The following is a 15350-nucleotide window of genomic DNA, read 5'->3' on the forward strand; positions in this document are numbered from 1 at the left end:
CTCCCGAATTCTCCCGAATTCTCACATGAACTGGGAAGTTGCCACATTTTAAATGGGTCGACTTCCGGTTCATTTGAGAGCTTTTGATTGGTCGATGGACCAGAAATAGAGGTGTGGTTTGTGATGTAAGATGTTATCATAAGTCAAGGATTGTTTTCAACATACAGAAAAGATTATTGCAGACGACCAGACTTCGTGGAGCCTCACGCTGTTGTATCTTCTCAAATAGTAAAACATGACATTTCTTCTCAGTAAACATTTTAGTTGACCGAAACTTCAACTTTCACATACTTACGTTGCTTGGCTCATTTCAGACAGAAAATCAAGAAATGCATATTAACCTGATTTCTTCTTTGAATGAGGAATAAAAATCATTACTTACTGCTTATGTAAAATAAAATGAGTAGTTCTTTCCAACCTGTAAGCATTGAATGGAACTAACACAATTTGATTATCAAACATTTGTAAAACAGTAAATGATTATAGAGAATTGTCTTTTCTGCTTGATTAATTCAAGAAAGAAAGTCACCAGATGGCTCAGACTGTATTCAGATCAATGAAAATAACAGTCTCTGTCCATCTGATAGATTTGAGGTCATCAGGGTCAGATCAGGGTCAGATCAGGTTCACTACAGTCCCCCCTTTGGAAATCATCACCTGTCCATGGGGATGAATTCCAACCGTGAACTTAGACCTTCAAATGTCCTTGAGCTTGATGTAATCCAGCAAGGAAGACCAAAGTCAGAAGTAATCCAGCAAGGAAGACCAAAGTCAGAAGTAATCCAGCAAGGAAACAAAGTCAAGGTAATTCCACAATGTTCTTGGTATTCCATTGTGTTGATTATAATCCCATATCGTCTCGATAATGCTTTAACCCCTTGGAAACAGAGTCTGTAATCCATTGGAAAAAGTCATATAATCCACAACGGTAAATCCACAGCGATTGGAAGTGTTGATTAATCAGCATACAGAGGGGTACCCTTGGGTTGAACTGAAGAAGCGGCCACTGGATGAAGAGTTGAGACCAACGTCAGGATTGCAGGTCGCCTCCAGCGAAGGTTGTCTCCAGCGACGTCCAGCCTGTGCCGTTCTGGTTCAATGTGTCATGCAATTATGTGGTTTAAGGTGGGCTTATGAAGGGGATTTTACATAAGGCCTTAAACTATATGCATGTGGTGTGTAAGCTATTATGGTTGGGAACAGCTACAACTACCAGTTAAGGGGTGGAGAATGCTGAAAAGGGGTAACTACAGGGGTTTATGCCTATAGAAAAGTGTTCCAAACTATTTTTCATTTCTAACTTGGTTTAAGTTAGCTTTACATGGTAAAATATAGTTCGGTTTAATTGTCTGTTGTCTTTTAGACGAACGACTTGAGATTGGGTGTTTGGTTTTCCCATAAATGTTTTGGAAGTCTATGGCGAGACTTATCAAAAAGAATTAGCTATCCCCCCGAATAGAATTGTTCGAGTAGGTTCGGCTTAAGCGTTTTGAGATCAACGTAGATTATGGTACTCAAAGTAGCAATAATATACATTGACTCCGCAAAGATTGCAATTTAATGAATGAACTGCATGTTGGCATGGTCAAAGGCTTCTTAGTCTCTAACTTACTACACAACAAAATTCATTCTTACCTCAGAAACAATACCAAAATCAACTAAACAACGTTTCAGCACCGACAAGAGTAGTGACTAAGCATCTAGAAACATCGTTTCACAGCTTCTCCTCACCCTGGTTGCCAGATTCAGTCACGCTGTCCCGTTTTATCAAGGGTAGGTCCTGTGAATTTAAACTATGGTTAAGTTTATTATCCATTAGTTATCTTCTGCTTGGATGACCCTTGTTCCCACGAGGTCAGATTTTGTGAGATCTTTGTCTCCTAAGGAGTTATTGCACGCCTTGTGTTGTTTAATCTGGTTACGATGTACCCATTTAACAGTTGGCTCTTTTTGGCCTTTACTGATTTTTATCTGGTAGATAATTGGAGACACTTTGTCGATTATCAGATGGGGTCCAGTCCATCTGGGCATCAGCTTACGGGCGAGAGTTCCGGTCCCGGACTCTACTCTCCCAGTTTTGGGTGCAAACGTGTAGTACCAGACCCTGTCTCCCACTTGGAGTTCCTCGTAAGAGGCCTTTTGGTCGTAGTACGCTTTGCGTCCTTCAGCTGATTTTTCCAGGTTTTTCTGTGCGAAAGCAAAAGTGTTTTTAAGGTGTCTTTCCAAGTCTTTCATGTATTGTTGTGTGGTGTAGGCTGTTGCCATGGCAGCATCGCCTGGTTGGTACAACAGGTGCAGAGGGAGAGTCATTTGTCGACCCGTCATCATCTCGAAAGGAGCGATGCCAGTCGAGGTGTGTGGAGTGGCCCTTATGGCCATGAGGACCAGAGGGAGTTTCACGTCCCAGTCCTTGTGGTTTGCGGCTACGTATTTTTTCAAAATACTCACCACAGTCCTGTTTGCTCTCTCAACCTGGCCTGAAGCCTGTGGGTGGTAGCCAATATGGAAGTTGGCTTTGACGCCTAGCGTCTTCCACAGTTCCTTCATTACTTCACCTGTGAAGTGTGTACCTTGGTCTGAGTTCACCCTAAGGGGAAGTCCAAACCTTGAAAATACATGATTCATTAATAACATAGCAGTGGTTTGTGCTGTGTCATTAGGGGCTGGTAGACATTCTACCCATTTGGTAAACGCGCAGGTTACCGTGAGAAAATATTTATTTCCTCTAGAGGTCTTAGTGAGTGGTCCGACCCAGTCAATCTGGAGGTCCGACCATGGAAATGCAATGCCTCTACTATGCAGTGGTGCTCTGTGAAGTGGTCTGGATGGTTGAAACTGGCCACAGATCAGGCACCCTTTTATGTAGTCCTTGACATCCTTTTTCATTCCAGGCCAATAAGCAATTTGTTTTAATGCTTTCAGCGTGGCATTGTCACCCTTATGTCCTGCGGACGGAAGGTCATGTGCATGGACTAACATCACCCCCCTGTGGTCATGGGGGACCACGAACACAGGTGAGGACGTCCGTCCATGAGCGAAAGTTAGGATGCCCTTAAGTAGTTTTAGCTGTTTGCGCAGCTGAAAGAGGACTTTGAGGTCTGGATTGGAATCCAGCTCGTCTTTCGATGGAGTGTATTTGTCTGGGTCAGTCAGATACAGCATCATCGAGTTGATTGCGGGATCCAACTTCTGAAGTTGGATGATGTCTGGGTCAGTCAACATTGGGCGCACAGAAACTGTGTTATCAGCAGGTTTAGCTGCAGCTTGTGCACGTGTGACTGCCATTACCTCAGTTGTAGCTTGTGACGACTGAGTGTTGAGTAGCCAGGAGGGGTCGAAGGACCACGTGGGTCCGTCAACGGCTCCTTCTTTGGCTAGGGAGTCTGCAAGGTCATTGTAGTGCTTGTCATCGCCTGGGACTCTGGAGTGTCCTGGAACTTTCTTCCAGAAGATCTGTAGATCATGTGACGTCACTAAGTGATCACATGTCATGAAAAGCTCTTTGTGTTTTACCACCTTTTTGTTGCTTGTGAGAAAACCGTTCTGTTTCCACAGAGCGAGATGACACAAGAAACTAAGTCGAGCATAGTTAGAGTCAGTGCAGATGACTAGCGTCTGGATGGAGCGTTCTACTGCCATCTGTAGGCCTATTAGGATTGCAGCTATCTCAGCGTACTGAGAAGACTGAGAGCCTAATTTATAGCCAAATGTGACCTGTTCTTGGTCCTGGAGGAGAACTCCTCCAACACCTGCTTTGCAGATTGTCTCGTGGTGGAATGAGCATCCATCCACGTACATTGTTGCCATATCTTTGCAGATATTGCTATCAAAGAAGTGGTGATTTGGGTCCTCAGCAGCTGAGGGTTTGCTCACAACCGGCTGTTGGGTGGCTGGTACATCCTGTGTACATTCTTGGCAGATTGCCAAATCAGTGCCCAAGTGCGACTTCTTGTTTTGACCGTAGCGGATGTCTAGGTTAAAACTTTGAAGTGCCATAAGCCATGTTGCAACGCGTGAGTTTGTCACCACACCATCTCTGATGCGTTGGCTGTTCCGAAACGTTACTGGCTGGTGTTGTGTCTCAACAATAATCCTCTGTCCACCAATATAGCAGGAGAAATGTTTCACTGCCCACACAGTGGTCAATAGAGCCTTCTCACAGTCTGAATACCGTAATTCAGGGCCTGCCATTGTTTTGCTGGCGTAGGCCACAACACGCCTGTCTTTGTCGTGTATTTGGTACAGACCTGCACTCATGCAGTAAGTTGAGAAGCCCACTTCCAAGTAGAACTCTTTGTTGTAGTCCGGGTAGACTAGACATGGGGCTAGCTTGAGCCTGTCTTTGAGAGCGTTCATTGCCTGCTGTTGTGTATCAGTCCAGACAAAAGGAACGTCTTTCTTTAAGAGTTCAGTTAGTGGTTTTGCGAGATCCGCATAATGCTCTATGAACTGGCGAGAGTAGTTACACACTCCCAAGAAACTCTGTAGTTCTTTGAGATTGGTTGGGACTTTGAGGTTGTCTAGGCCTTGGGTGCGAGTCAATTGTGGTTGTACTCCGTCTGGACCTACTAAGAGGCCAACGTAGTCCACTTTGGTTCTGCACCACTGGCACTTTGACAGTGAGATTTTAGCACCAGCAGTTGTTAGCTGATTTAGGACGTGGTCGATCTCAGCCAAATGGGAATCCAGTGTTGGCTGCCTCAAAAGGATGTCGTCCACGTAGATTAGTGTCCCACGCTCGTGGGCGTCTGGACATGCTTTGTTCAAAAAGATGTTGAACTCTGCAGGTGAGTTAGCGTAGCCAAAGGGACACCTGGTAAAGGTGTATTGTCGGCTGCCAAAAGTGAAAGCTAGTTTGTGTTGATCCTCGGCGCGCACAGGGATGGTCCAAAAACCAGAGGCGACGTCGAGGGTCGAGAAGTACTTACCATCGGTGACCTTTGGCAGTTCCTGATGGAGCTGAGTCATTGGCCACCTGGATAAGGGTACTTGTTTATTTAGCTTCCTGTAGTCTATGGTAAGTCTCCACTTACCATTTGGTTTTAAAACTGGCCATAGAGGCGCAGAGTAGGTGCTATTGCATTGTCTGATTATACCTTTGACCAAAAGGTCATCAATGATCTCCTGGACAGGCTGGTGTGCCACCAGAGGGATCTTGTATTGTCTGACAAATGTTGGCGGTGCGTTGAGTGGGGTTGGGATTCTCACTGCGTGGAGTGAGGTCAACCCGCAATCTGTTGAATCAGTTGAGAATGACTTTTCATATTTTAGAAGAACTTGGCGTAGTTTGTCTCTTTCTTCATCAGATGTCAGAGCGTCGGCTTGGGCGACCACCTGATCAATCTGTGATGAGACTGTTAAGGGTTCTTGCTCCTTGGGGAGCTCCATCGAATCCCTTTCTGAGTCGTCGGGCCTGTCTATGGGTAGAACACCATAGGTTTGAGGTCCTTGGTCGACATCATTGGTTGAGAAAAGAGCTATGGCCTGTGTTGGTTTTGTGAACCATACTGGCCCAGCTTCTTGACTCGGTACCAGGTTGTCTGGGAGTCCTCCCAGAAATGGAATGCCTAGTTCAAAATCATGAAAGTCAGTTGAAATCAACCATCCTAGCATAGTGTTTTTTGGGATCAGCACCTCATCCATGCCTGTGTTACACACAGCAATAGATGTGGTCCTGGAGTCAAGACTCACCTGGTTCGTGGCTTCCACGGACAGTCCCAAGTTGAAAAATGCAGGAGAGGGTTGAAAATATGCCTGTTTATGGCTAATAGCTTGTCCAGCTATTATGTGGATTCGCACCATTAGGTTAAGCACCTGAGATGGTACTGTGGTGTCTTGGTTGCTAGCAACCTGGCAGGCCTCTGGAATGGTCTGCCCAGCCTTAAGGCTCACTGTGTCTAGCACAGGAGTATCCTTTGTGGCTGGTTTGAGGGACCACAGCACCTTGTTGATGGTGTCCACGTGAACACCTAACCTTACCAAAATGTCAGAGCCTATGTAGGATGCATGTGGTAAGTTTTGGATAATGAGAAACGGGTGAACCAGTTCTCGTTGATTCCAGTTCAGTTTCAGGTTAATGACTCCTTCTGCGGTCATTACCTGTGAACTATTGGGAACTAATGGAAAGCGGAAAGCTTTTTTAATTAGTTCTAGACCAACGTGTTTGTGAGCCAAGGTTTCGTAGAAAGCTCGGTTAATTGCTGATTTATCTGTCCACAGAGACAGTACAGCATCGTTGGTGTGGGACCCTTGGATCTCTACACCCTTAACTACCAGTGGTAGGTAGTGTTTGGTGGACTCTGGCTGCTCCAGCTCACAGAGGAGGCTGTCTTGTTGAGTCAGAGTTTGGATCTCTTGGTGGGTCTCTTTGGTTTCACATGGTGTCAGAGGAGTACTCACCGGGCTCGTGTCCTCGGCTGAGGAGTCCTTTGTGCCTTCCGCGGTACCTGCTGTTGGGCAGTCTGTGTCACACTCCGGAGGCGTTTCTATTGGCAGTGGTTTGCTCACTGTTGTCCACATTGTTTGATCACCATAATCTATAATCGCGTTAAAGCGATTTATAAAATCCTGGCCAACCAAAAATGGGAATGAGTCAACATGGGTCACGTGTACCGGGTGGTACAGTGTCATATTGCCAATCTGCATGTGAACCATTGCTATAGCTGTCAGGGTTGTTTTATTCTCCGAGAGACCCTGCATTTCTATAGCACAATCAGATAGAGGTATTATCCTGTTTTTCTCGGCTGCGGCTGTCCTCAGCTCCTCGAACAGTTTAGCTGACATAATTGTTATGTCTGCCCCACCGTCCAGGAGTGCTTCGTGTGTGAGGACACCTTCGAGTGTTACTGACAGGTACGCCTTTTTGGCGGCCCCCTTTCTGATAAAGTTACACAGAAACCTCTTGGGTTTTTTCTGACGTTTTTTCATGCGTTCAGAAGTGCTTGTGTAATCTTGGTTTGTCTGAACCGTCAGCACAGCTGTAGCTGTTTCTGCGTGTTCAGCTTGCGATGACTCGTCATCGTTTGTGTGTGTGATTACCCCCCTTTCATCCGATGAGGGATTGTTTGAGGCAACAACAGCAACGTCTTGGTGTGTTTCACCGACATCTGTAGTGTTGTCATTCGCGCCCAGAGATGTAGTAGTGAGTATCTCACTGCATAGTGCTTTTGGTCGGCTTCCCTTGTCAGTGTGTTTCAAGTCTTCTAACATTTCACGCAATTTTTCTGTCTCTTCCGAGCTCAGAGGTAGAGGGCCTTTTTTCTGGGATTTTTGTGATTTTTTCGCCTCTGGACGTTTCGTCCGAGGTGGGGGGCGGCTAGGTACGTCTTTTTGGGGTTCCTCTCGGTTCCCAATTTTTTGCGTCCTCCGCTGGTCCCATTTACGATAATTACGTTCGTCCTCTGAAGGAGGAGCCTTTTTGTCCCAGCGTGCACCTTCATGATGCGGTTTGTTAGTCTGAAAATACTGCCTTTTTTCTCCTTTTTTAGGAGGGGGTGGCGATGAACGCCTTCCTTCTAATTCTAGGGAGTGGGGTTTAACCTTTACACCAGGAAACACTTCTATGGGCGTCTTGGCATGACAACGTGCCTCAAACACGTTCACAGCGCACTGTTTAATCTCACTGATGGATTTTTCTCTGTAATTTGCCATCATTTGCACTGACGTTTGTATGTCAGGGTGGAGATTTTTGCTGAAAACAAATTTAAAACCTTCATCTTCCTCCATCCCGGTTTCATTTTTGTTACCAAAATAAGCTTGGAAGATTCTTTTGTAATAAACTTTTGGATGTTCAGCTTTACCCTGCGTGACCTTTTCTGCGGCTGGATATCCAGCTGGTCCTGTGCAGGTATCATACTCTTTAATCAAAGCTTCACACAGAAGTTTGTAATCTCTTCTTGTTGCATCTGGTAGACGCTCGATGAAGGTATACACCTCTCTGTCCGAAGTGAGTCGTATCAGACTGATTTTATCTTCTACCGTAGCGTTAGGATAAGATCTCAATCTGAAATCCAGATCTCTGAGGTACGCTTTTGTTCCAGCGGAGCCCAACGGTCCAGGGACAAAACGTTGTACATATTTTGAGATTTTTTGCAAGTCATCCATTGATGGAGACGACATCAATGGTCTCACATGCGTGATCGGTTGTGGGGGTGTTGCTCTGCCCGTTTGTGTAGGTGTTAGGATGGGTTTAAAAGCACCGGGTGGGTAAAGAGGTTGTTGAGTTATTGGTGTATTACCCCGACTTTGTTCAGGGTCTGGTTTGGATTCCAGGTCACCTTGCCCAACTTCCTTACCTTTTTCTATTGCTGCTATTAGTTTCGCCTCACATTTTTTTAAATGTTCCTGGGATGTATAATAGTCATCTTCTAAGCGCGTATGTAGCTTTTGTAGATTTTGTTTATCTATTTTGCATTGTTCCAGTTCATTTTTTGCGAGTTGCAATTGTTGTTGTAGCACATCGTTATCTGCACACGTGGCTTGGTACTGACGGTCTATTTCTTTAATCTTTTCATAAGATTTTGTTTCTAGTGACGCCTGCATTTCTGAGAGGTCCCTCTCATGTGTTTTAGACATCCAGACAAGGCGTTCCGACCGTTCATCCAATTCAGCTTTTAGAAGCAGAGAGATTTTTGCTAACCGTTCATGGCTAAGCTTTTTACTCTCTGTATTTAATGTTCCTGCGGCCAAACTTTTCAGCTCTTCTTGTCTTTGAGCTTCATTAAGTTGTTCTAATTGCTGTATTTCATTGCCAATGAGTGGAGTTGTTAAAATATGTAAGGCCCCCAAAATGATATCATCATTTGTTGGTTTTGAAAAGTTGTCTTCTTCTTCGTCGCTTGCCATTTTTCTTCTATTTAAAGATTAAACAGTAGAATTTTAATGTTTTAGGTTTTTCAAAATAAATAAAATCAGCAAAGTCTCTTTGTCTGATATATTTACTTTTATTTAGTGATTTATCAATTAAACGTGCACTATCCTTTTAGCAAATGAGTAAACTTTTTCCAACTTTGTGAAAATCTGTAACTGTTTCTATTTTTAAAAAGTTAATGTTTATTTTGTACCTTAGTTTTAAGGGATTACCAGTGAAATAAAACTTTTTTGGTAAATGCTCTTTGCATAAATACCTTATAACTTTTAAAATGCAAGATAACAGTAATTTTCAGCTTTTAGGAACGTTTATTAACTCAAAAATGCCTTTTAGAAAAATTAAAATGTTTAATTTCACTATTTAGACCTAAAAAGCGAGTGAAACCTGTCTTCTCAAGTTTCGCCAGAAGATGTCAGTATTACCTCAACAATTTTAACTCCGACACTGTTTGTGTTGTCCAGTAGGGGTCGCTATGACTTCCTGTGGCGTTCGGTTGACATCCTGTTGTTAGCCGCTTAGCTTAAAGTTAGCTTTGGCTAAACTCGGTGAAAATCAACATTTCTGAACGGATTTTTTACACAAACGTGGCAATATTTCAACAAGCACGACTTCTTAGCATGAACATGAGTTTTTGGGACAATATTGCAGCTTTATTTAGTGATTTTAAGCGTAGTGAAGGCTCCGGTCGTTAGCTTAAAATTAGCATCGCTAGCGTTGTTTAAAAACATCAATTAATGACGAATTTTAAACTCTAACGTGGCAAAATTTCAGCGAATATGCTTCGAAGCACTTAGCCAGCGTATCAAAATCACTTTAAAGGCGCTTTTCAGCTTTAAAAAGCAGATTTTATTTCCCTATGAAAACGAATTTCATTTCCGGGTGACGTGATTGACACGTCCCTCATCCAATGAGAACGTTACACACGGTCTTTTTCAACCAATGACGCAGCGTTTTAGCAACCAGCATGCTAGATTCAGCCTGAAAATAGTTCGTCAGCTTTTCGTCTTTTAAACTGTCAAAATGCACTTTTTCTGTTAAAAATTGTAACGAATAACTCTTAACTGTGTTCTGAGACGGCACTCAGCTTTTAAAACGTTTATCCATCTATTCAAAATACTCGTTCAAACTCAACAGAACCGAACCGGACCACAGCCGGGTCTTATGGTAGAACCTTCGTACTTTTAAACAGAATAACGTTTTCCACAGCTTCATCAGCTTAGTTACACGTAACAGGCGTACAATGTCAGCTTTCACAAGACTCGATGACACAATTCCAGCTTTTAAAACATTGCCAGCGTGACAGCAAAGGTGTAAGCGCGCAGCTCCAGCTCGCTGCGTAAACATGCAGTATTTCAGCACAGCTAATAAACTGTTATTTTTCAACATGCCAACATTTAAAAATCAATCTTACACGTTTTTACAGTCATTTATGAGCACGTTAACGGGCCACCAGTGTAGTATGACAATATATGAGATATATATGCATACTTTTTCACGAGTTCCTCATCTTTCTGACAGTGTAATGTCGTGCATTGAATTTAACAGAAATGTAACGAGAGACGTTATTTATCTTTGACCCATCAAATCAATGCGGTCATTTATTTTCAGAATCAAAGTTTAACATCAAACATTTACATTAATTTGGCAAAATATGAAAATAATAACAGACAAGTTTCACAGGAAATGAGCATCGATCACTCGGCGGTGATCGAGGACTTTGCTTCAGATATTTCTAAAATATCTGTACTGATTTTATGAGAAAGAGGAGAGTTTTAAGATGAAATGGAGATTTATCTTACAGAGAAATATGTGAGGGAATTAATCTGTTTGACCAGAAATTGCACGCTCCATCAGATATCAGCTTGCCCACGGTACACTTGGTCGAAAATAGAACCATCTACCTTGATGATGAACTCAGCGTCGGTGTAGGTTCCTTTCTGACTCTTTTCAGCGTCTCCGTGAGAACTACCAAACCCTCGGGGAGTCGTACGTGGTTTTCAAACAGAAATTATAATCCCAAAACGTCTCTGGATCATCCTGAATGCGTTTGCACCCAAGAACCATGAACTCCTTTCATTCTTCAGAACTTCTCAGACTCTAACAGTATCTTTCAACTCCAGCAACTCTCTAGTTCTTCATCTCCTCAGCCTCTGGAACTATCAGACTCCAGACTCCCGAATTCTCCCGAATTCTCCCGAATTCTCACATGAACTGGGAAGTTGCCACATTTTAAATGGGTCGACTTCCGGTTCATTTGAGAGCTTTTGATTGGTCGATGGACCAGAAATAGAGGTGTGGTTTGTGATGTAAGATGTTATCATAAGTCAAGGATTGTTTTCAACATACAGAAAAGATTATTGCAGACGACCAGACTTCGTGGAGCCTCACGCTGTTGTATCTTCTCAAATAGTAAAACATGACATTTCTTCTCAGTAAACATTTTAGTTGACCGAAACTTCAACTTTCACATACTTACGTTGCTTGGCTCATTTCAGACAGAAAATCAAGAAATGCATATTAACCTGATTTCTTCTTTGAATGAGGAATAAAAATCATTACTTACTGCTTATGTAAAATAAAATGAGTAGTTCTTTCCAACCTGTAAGCATTGAATGGAACTAACACAATTTGATTATCAAACATTTGTAAAACAGTAAATGATTATAGAGAATTGTCTTTTCTGCTTGATTAATTCAAGAAAGAAAGTCACCAGATGGCTCAGACTGTATTCAGATCAATGAAAATAACAGTCTCTGTCCATCTGATAGATTTGAGGTCATCAGGGTCAGATCAGGGTCAGATCAGGTTCACTACACTGCAGATGCTGCACCAATCTGTCAATCGCATGCTCCATTCTTCCATCACTCGTGAACAAAACCCCAAGATACTTGAACTCCTCCACCTGAGGCAGAACCTCACCCTCTACCTGAAGAGAGCAATCCACCTTTTACCGGTTGAGGACCATGGCCTCAGATTTGGAGGTGCTAATTCTCATCCCAGCCGCTTCACACTCAGCTACGAACAGCTCCAGTAAGAGCTGGAGATCACGGCACGATGACGCCCACAGGACCACATCATCTGCAAAAAGCAGAGATGGAATCCTGAGGCCACCGAGCCAGAATCCCTCCACCCCCTGGCTGCACCGATAAATTCTGCCCATAAAAGTTATGAACAGAATCAGTGACAAGGGACAGCCCTGGCAGAGTCCAACTCCCACCCTGAAGGGGTCTGACTTACTACCAGCAATGTGAACCAAACTCACTGCTTGTATAGGGACCGAACAGCCCGTAACAATAGGCCTCCAATCCCATACTCACAGAGCACCCCCCACTGTGTACTCCGAGGAACATGGTTGAAAGCCTTCTCTAAGTCCACAAAACACATGTAGACTGGATGGGCAAACTCCCATGACCCCTCGAGGACCCTAGTGAGGGTAAAGAGCTGGTCCAGAGTTCCACGACCCACATTGTTCCTCCTGGATCTGAGGTTCGACCAACGATTGGACTCGCTTCTCCAGTACCCCTGAATAGATCTTACCAGGGAGGCTAAGGAGAGTGATGCCCCTGTAATTGGAGCACACTCTACGGTCCCACTTTTTGAAAAGTGGAACCACCACCCCAGTTTGCCACTGCCCCAGATGTCAACGCGATGTTTCAAAGGCGTGTCAACCAATACAGCGCCACAACATACATTTCCTTAAGGAAATCGGGGCAAATCTCATCCACCCCCGGAGCCCTGCCGCCTCGGAGCTTTTTAACTAGCTCTGTGACCTCAGCCACGGTTTTGGACAGACCAACCCTGAAGTCCCCTGACTCCGCTTCCTCCATGGAAGACATGCTGGCGGGATTGGTAAGGTCCGAGAAGTATTCCTTCCACCTCCCAACGACATCACTGGTTGACGTCAACAGCACCCTACTTTCACTGAACAGTGTTAGTAAAGAGCTGCTTTCCTCTCCTCAACTGCCTGATGGTTTGCCAGAATCTCCTTGGAGCCGATTGAGAGTCGTTATCCAAGGCCTCACCGAACTCTTCCCACATCTGAGCTTTTGCCTCAGCAACAGCCAAGGCTGCGGACTGCTTGGCCCTCTGGTACTCCTCAGCTGCCTCTAGAGTCCCACCAGCCAACAAGGACCAATAGGACTCCTTCTTCAGCTTGACAGCCTCCTTAACCTGGGGTGTCCACCACCAAGTTCAAGGATGGCCACCGCGAGAAGCACCGACAACCTTTTGGCTGCTCAAAGCAGCCACTTCAACAATTGAGTTGCGGAACATGGCCCACTCAGACTCAATGTCCCCTGCCTCAGCTGGGATGCGGTAAAAGCTCTCCCTGAGATGTGAGTTGAAGATCTCTCTGATGGGTTCTTCTGCCAGGTGGAACCTTCAAAATTATAGACAGATATTTGCATCCAAGAAAATATGAAATGTACAGAATAGAGCAATTGAGTTCATTGTTACAGGTTAAGATTTACAAAAAATCTGTTCAGAAACATACTATGAAAATGAAATTCCTGTATAATACATCTTTTTTTTTTTTAAGTTTTACAGAGTGGCAATGAAGCTGTGCAGCTGTATGCACCACTCAATAAAGGACATTTCATATTGTGATTTTTTTTTTTTCATGTGAAAAAACTCCCATGAATCTCTTCATCATCTTCATCAGACATTATCTGGACTGTAACAAGCACTGCATTCTCTAAATGTTAGCTTCCCTTTTAGGTACCATAAGTTTGTAGTCTGGGTATTTAAAAAAATCAGACAATGAGAAAAAAAAAAACACAAAATTTACAATCATAAATACTAAATGAAATGTCACCCTATCCCATTTACCCAATCACAAAACTGCATAACCACAATTACTATAAAATAAAGAACAGATGATGAAAAAGATAATGAATTACAAAATGTGGAAAATTAATTTGTGAAATTCAAGGACAGAAAAAGAACTATTTATTTAAACCTTTGGGAACCAGAGTGTTGATTGTATAGATCCAATAAATTTCATGTTAAAGAAATAAAGAGTTTACACTACCGCCTCTAAAAAGATATTTCAAGATCTTCGTGAAATATCCTAATGTTGTTTTTCTTCATCCACCCATCCATCCATTGTCTTTATCTGCTTCTTCCTTTTCGGGTCATGAGGGTCACTGGTGTCCATATCCAGCCATCACTGCGTGAGAGGCGGGGGACACCCTGGACAGGTCTCCAGTCTATTACAGGGACACATAGAGACAAACGAGACAAACAACCATTCACTCTCTCACTCACACCTAGGGACAATTTAGGGTGCATTCACACCAGCCCTGTTTAGTCCACTTTAATCGAACTCTAGTCCATTTGCCTAGAAAGTCCAGTTCATTTGGGGAGGTGTGAATGTGCAATTTAACTCTGATACGGACCAAAAAAAGTGAACTGTGGTCCACCTAAATACTTCGATATCGGTTCAGCTGAAGTAAACTCTGGCGTGGTTTGAATGCAGTGTGAATGCAAGCAGACCAGAGACTGCTTGAAAAGCAGGAAGTGGACTACAGCGCAGGGCATTCTGTGTAAATGCAACCAAAACAAACGCACATTTCTCTTACCTCATATGGAGCCGTCAGCTGCCTTGTGTGAAAAACAACATTCTCCATGGTCTTCTGTCTCAACTTCCGCTCATGCTGAGTCCATTGTTGAAAAATGCTTGTTTGGCTTATGAGCCACAGAAAAAAAACGAAATCCTAAAACTGCTAAAATTTGACGCCACTCCATATTTGTTTTTATTTCCAGAAGAAGTGTCTTCTTCAGAGGTTTTTGTGTTGTTTCCTCCTGTAGTTCTTGGTGCAGCGCCACCACAGGCCAGGGGGGGGAACAGGTTGACTTGAGTGACTCAGTGCAGTATGAATGTGAACCGCACCAGCTGAAAATGTAAACAAATGTTCTGAATTTTGGTCCTCAATCGAACCGAATCTACCGGACTATCAGGTGTGAAAACGACCTTAGAGTTACCAATCAGCCTAACGTGCATGTTTTGGTCTGTGGGAGGAAACTGGAGTACCCGCAAAAAACCTGCATGCATGGAGAGAACATGCAAACTCCATCCAGAGTGCCCCACCTCCCTCTCAGCCGGGATTTAATCTGGTGACCTTTTTGCTGAGAGACGGCAGCTCTACCAACTGCTCCACCGTGCTGCCCTGTCTTTCTTTAGTGAAATGTAAATAGATGAACTGTGATTTCTGACAGCACTGCAATGTTTATTATTTATAGCCTTTGATAGGTTACTGTTTATTGGACACATAGTGATATATACTACTGTACAAAATACTATACTAGTATATATTACCAATATTGTTTATAGGGTTTAATTCATATATTTCTCATGTGAATTAATTGAACATTTAAAGTTGTCGACTGTTGTCAGAGTTCATCTGAAGCAGGGCAGTGACCTGAAACATGACCAGTAAAGTTGTGTGTGTGTGTTTTTTTTTTTTTGGGGGGGGGGGGGGGG

The 15350-nt window shown here is 43.5% G+C and overlaps 1 protein-coding gene across 1 annotated transcript in view; it reads left to right on the plus strand.

Moving 5' to 3' along the window:
* The window catches only part of sipa1l3 (signal-induced proliferation-associated 1 like 3), a 97307-nt gene that overhangs the window by 66910 nt on the left and 15047 nt on the right, over positions 1-15350 (plus strand). The gene's annotated exons all lie outside the window — the stretch shown is intronic.

This window comes from Nematolebias whitei, chromosome 6 (assembly GCF_014905685.2).
Source record: "Nematolebias whitei isolate Nwh7 chromosome 6, NemWhi1, whole genome shotgun sequence".
Lineage (NCBI taxonomy): Eukaryota > Metazoa > Chordata > Actinopteri > Cyprinodontiformes > Rivulidae > Nematolebias > Nematolebias whitei.